Source organism: Pteropus vampyrus, unplaced genomic scaffold (genome assembly GCF_000151845.1).
Source record: "Pteropus vampyrus isolate Shadow unplaced genomic scaffold, Pvam_2.0 Scaffold136, whole genome shotgun sequence".
Taxonomy (NCBI): Eukaryota; Metazoa; Chordata; class Mammalia; order Chiroptera; family Pteropodidae; genus Pteropus; species Pteropus vampyrus.
In genome coordinates this window covers 3615411-3620994 of record NW_011888917.1, presented here as the reverse complement: position 1 = coordinate 3620994, position 5584 = coordinate 3615411, and the positions used below count along the sequence as shown (strand labels likewise).

General features: G+C 39.0%; 1 long non-coding RNA gene across 2 annotated transcripts in view; it reads right to left on the bottom strand.

Moving 5' to 3' along the window:
• Nucleotides 1-5198, bottom strand: part of LOC111744502 — a 19182-nt gene extending 13984 nt beyond the window's left edge. For both annotated transcript variants that reach the window (XR_002782181.1, XR_002782180.1), the window contains exon 1: nucleotides 5007-5198. This is a non-coding gene — a long non-coding RNA (uncharacterized LOC111744502). The remainder of the gene's footprint in view (nucleotides 1-5006) is intronic.
• Between the last annotated feature and the right edge of the window lie 386 nt (nucleotides 5199-5584).

Below are 5584 nucleotides of genomic sequence, written 5' to 3'. Positions count from 1 at the left end.
AAGAAAACATCTTTCAGATCAAAACATTTTATTTCCCCATCCGCAGAAAAGATGTCAGACAAAAATGTTTGGATGCGGTACACTTGAGTTCTGCATCTAAAGACCAAATAGGACAGATATAGGGTTTAGGGTTATCTATAAGTCAAAAAATGGCATGCTAAATTTTGGTACTTCAACAGCTTGCTTCGCGCTGCTTAATTTAACCCTTCTTATAACCTCTGAGTGAGGCTGTACACTATGTTTTTCCCATTCTTCAGACTAAGAATTTAATTGTTACTCCTTAAATCATAACTTGAGTGACTTACCACTTGTGTATACTGCATTCAAAATTCTCGCAATGGTGGACAAGAATACAGAAGGAAACATACACAGAGTTGGATTTTGCATGTATGGGATTAGGGGCTGAAGAAAGGTTAGTATTTAGACAGGGCCATATTATTAACATCTGTAGGGTATAAGATCATGTAGATAACTTCTGAATAACCAGTAGTTAAAGGAGCAGCAATTAGAGCCTCTTATATTACCCCACACTAATAGAGTTCTTGGATGGAAACAATCAAAGCCTATTCTGGTTAAATTAAGGAAAAGAGGAATTTCTTGGAAGGCAGTTGGGTAACAGAATCCAGGAAGGTTGGGCAACAAGTTCAGGTAGTAATCAAGGGAGGCAAGAAATGGCTGAGGCATGGTCATGGGATGATCCTGCCGGGGACACTTCTGTTTGCTATTTGGGGACTCCCCACTGCTGCTGGCACCATAGTGAATGTTCATTTCATGCTGCTACATTCTGTCTCTCTTAGACACTTGTTTCTCTGCTTTTGGATCCTCTAATCTACCACAGCCACCAAGAATAATCTCTGACAGATTCCACACTCTTTTAAAGATCTATGGGAGCATGGTGTGGGAGCATCTGATTGGCTATGCCAATTTACACAGCCACAATCTAGCCTCCTGGGAGAAGAGCGACTATCTGTCTTTCTCTGATTTCCCCAACAGAAAGTGAGCTCTGTCTTCTACCAATTCTGTGATTCACCTAGATAGGAGTGGAGTTTAGATCCCGGCTGTCCTAAATGAGTGATGTTTAGCTCTACATACCCTCATTTTGGCATAAAAATGTGCCTAAGAAAAGCTGAGATGGCCTCGTTTATATAGAACAGTGTTCAAACAAATCATGCTGTTATATCAATGGCAATGAGTCTAATTATCACAAATTTATTTCTTTAAATCTGTGTTCCTCCTGAATCTATTATGTCCACAAAGTGAATTTGTTCATGCTCTGGGTTTGTCTGACTCAGGAAGGAATGTTTGCATACATGCTGACTTCTTTCTCACTGTGTGGCTTTGCAATTCAAAAGATGTAAAGAGGTTTTCCCTGGCTTTCAGCCTCCCTATCTATTTTGATCATGGAGGTTAATAATGCTGAAAAGCACTCAGAGTATATAAGGCCGCTGAGAAAATGAGAGCTTTATGTTTTATGGCTGGGACATGATTGGTAATGTATCTGCTGGGAAAGTTGCCATTCAAAATGCAGCAATGAATATTGGATTCCATCAATTCTCAGTGATTTCTCCCTTCCCCTACCCCACCCTGCCCCCTTGCCTACCACTTGGGAGGGGAGCATTCAGAGCCTAGATCTGAGCATACTGGTCACTTCTTTCCTTGTAAGGCTCTGCCAATATCACGCAGTGGATTAGCACTCTGGTTGAACATTGGAATTACCTGGGAACTTTCAAAAAGCCTGATGCTCAGGTGTCACCCTAACCTTGACGTGAACCAACCGTACTTCGGGACAAACACCAGGCAGTAGAAATGGAGACAGCTTCACTTCTTCCTTCCTTCCTTCCTTCCTTCCTTCCTTCCTTCCTTCCTTCCTTCCTTCCTTCCTTCCTTCCTTTATTTTTAATTTTTGGTAGGATTGAAGTGATTATTCCTGAAACAAGTGCTATTCAGTACAACAAACACAGGCTTGCATTCCATTTTTCTAGCTGTATGGTCCAGAGTAAGTTACTTTAGTGCTCTGGCCTTCAGTTTCCTCACCTGTAGTAATTTCTGCTTCCCAATATTTTGGGGACTATTAAATAAGAAATTTCATTTAATTTCTTAGTGTTAACACCTGGCACACATAGTAAAGATAGATAGCCTAGGAAGCCTTTAGAGTTTTCAAAGGCATTTCCATGTCTACTCTTCCATTAGGCTTTTGGCACCATCCTTCTTCATAAGCTAGTCTGGATTTTTTTTTTTTTTTTGCACCATTTTAGAGATAAAGGTACTGTGATTCAGAAAGTGTGAGTGAATTGCTCACAGTCACACAGGTGGCATCATGATAGTAGGACTAGGGTGTCACTTCAGGTATTAAGTCCCAGACGAACATTTTTTACACCACAATAAATTATATTACAGAGAGGGTCAAATGAAGAAAGGAAGCGGGAATGGCACAGGGATAAGTAAGGTGGGGTGGTCCCTCTTGAATGTAAATGATGGAAAAAGAGACTGTCATAGGGATGCTCTTGTGCATTGCACTTAAGTGTGATGTGTTGAAGTTTCATAAGAGTTCATAGAATTTATTCAAGCAACTCCTTGATTCAACTTGTGCTTCACTGTTAGTGCATTTATAGAGTTTGGGAGTCGAGGGCAGTAATAGAATGTAGTTATATATCACCTAGGAACCAGATGGGGATAAGAGTAAAGCTAAACAGATTATTTTGAGCCTGAAACAGTGACTGCGACTATTATCTGGTGTGTGTGTGTGTCTATGCTCATAATCACATGTGAGTATTACAGCCTCATATAAGCTTGAGAAAATAGAGGAAAATACATAAAAGGAGGGAGTCCAAGAGCATTGTTATAGAGTGGTTAAAAGTTCAGCCTTCAAAATCAGTCGGAGTTAGGTGACCTTATTAGCTATCCCTTGAGCGAGTTACCTATTTGCTCTGACACTTGGTTTCCTCACCTGTAAGTTGGTATAATAACACTTAGCTCATAACATTTTATAAAGGATTAAATGAAGTAAAATATGTTACTCAGTCCAGTATATGATGCATGATCAACTCTCAATAAATGTTAGCGTAATCAATCAATCAAGTGATCCATCAGTAGCCAGGAATTGGAGTTCTGAGTCTGGGCACCTAGCCACCAGTCTCTGTGCTTCCCCTCACAGAGTTTTGAGACCTCCATGATGTCAAATCAACCAGTATCTACATCAGTTTCTCCATGTGATAGTAAAAATTTACCCCTGTTAAAAATAAACTTTCACTATCTGCTTCCTAAATGTCACTTGAAAAGAGGAAAGTTGAGTGAAGTCATCCTTGCAGGAGGAAGGAAGATTTAAGGAGTTCTAAGATTTATTATTTAAACACAAATCCTGTACCTTTAAAACGGCCCGAGACTACTAGTCATTGTGTTTCATATGGTTAAAAGTTTCCCTTCAACTTGGTCTTCCATACATTCAGTTAAAAAACACTATATATAATATATATATTTATATGCAATGTTTATGGAGGAATGCAGGGTGATACTGACAAATTGATCATTTCCCTGCTTTCTAGATCTGTTGTTTTAGTCGCCCTGTTGTAATGTCGCTCGGCCTGTGGCTCTTCCACAAAGCTGTACTAATAATGGCAGGCAGTGCTCTATGGGATCAACTCCCAAATGTAACATCTTTTGCGCCAGCTTGCATGCTAGACAGTAACATAAGAGAGTCCTGAGACGGGAAAAAAGAGCGGCTGACAGTGAATTGTGAGCTGCCTCCAGCTGAATGGTTATTTTCCGGGGGAGTCTGAAAGTCAGGTGTGCATAGGTAAGAGTGAAGGTCTTGCAGTTAGCTTCCTCTGGACCTTGCGTCCTGGCATTGCTGCTGGCCATGGGGGGACTGGACTAAGTTATAGTCTTATAAAAAGAACTTACCCAGTATCCTGAGGGTAATAAGTGGCTGAAATTCAATGGGCTAAAATTTTTCTCTACAGCTCAGATTGCTCATCTCTAAAATGAGAATAATAATATTAAAAGGCTTGTTGTAAGGACTGGATAAGAGAATTATTTTAAAGTGCTTAGTGAAGTTCTTGGTACATAGAAAGCATTTTAAAAATTGACTAATTTTTAATACTTTTAATAAACTGATAATTTTTCTTTGTTTTCTGGAACGGATCAGAACAAAGGGGAGGAATCTAATATATACTGGCTATCTTTTAGTTTTCAGGAACTTTATATATTATTTCTTTGAATAACCCCCAGAATAGTATGTGATAGAAATTCTTAGTCCCATTTTATAGATGAGCAAATTGAGACTCAGACAGGTCAAGCAATTCGTTTAGGATCAACGTAATTAAAAAGCTGTGGGCTGTAGATTTCAATTCGTTGTATGTGACCTTAAAGCCCATGGTTTTTCTATTTAATTTAACAGCATCTATTCAATGAGATTAGAAAAAATGGAATCTATTCAATGAGTTTAGAGAAAATGCAACCTGTCTCCTTGCCATTATGTTTACTCGGTACCAAATCTAAGACACAACTGATAATTTTATTGAATCCACCAGTTATAGGGATCATGTAGACCTAGTAATTACTCAACCCAGAAATGCTTTCTTCTACTTGAGATTAAACAGCCTACCAAGAAATGTGGCAGAATTTTCCTCCACCAAAAGTCTCTAAAAACAGGACAGGTGATTTGTCTCTGCCTGTTTTATCACTGGCCTTTGAGGGGGTGATGGGAAAAAAAAAACAGCCTTTTGGAGTTTCTTCCTCATCTATTCTGTCTCTGCAATATGTTGCAAAGGCATTTCTTTTCATCTTAAGCAAAATCCGGGAGTAACTTAGTACATAAAACAGTATCGATGAAAGGAATCAATACTAATAACTAACATTTATATAAACATTTCAGAGCTTCCAAACTCCTTCACATATATTTTCACCTGAAACGGATATCAACTATGAGAATAAAGACGCACAAGTATATTAGTATTTCCTTTTCTTGTCATGTGAAAAAACAGAGGCTCAAAACTTAAAGAACTTACCCAATATCCTTGAGGGTAATTAGCAACCATATTTAAGTTTGAATCTGTTCAACTCCACAGCCAGAGCTCTCTACCTAAGACCTCATTACTCAGAGCAGGGTCTTAGAACGAGGAGCTGGCAGCTTGTCAGAATGCAGAATCTTTGATCTCACTCCAGACCTGCTGAACCCATATCTACAGTTTAGCAAAACTGCCATGTGATTCGAGTGTTCAAATATTACTCTCTGAGAAGAGCTAATTCTTAGGCAACATCATCTCTCACATTTGTAGCAGTACTGTTATTTATATTAGCTCAAAAGCACAAGAATGACCATAAGTAAGAATTCAATAGTCTCCCGCTGAACACTGCCCCATCCTCTTTTAAGTAAATGGCACTTGACTTGTTTTTAAGCATAAAGCATTCTTGTTTTATTTTCTCTAGCTGGTATCTTTGAGTTATGTTTTGGGGAGTCTAAAATGACTAAGATGGGGTAAGGTGATAGAGATCACTCAGACCATAGTGCTGAACCAGGTGGAAAGGAAGCCCAGGCTATCGGACATTAAAACAGAAAGTCCTCTAGTTCTGCAAAGCACATCTT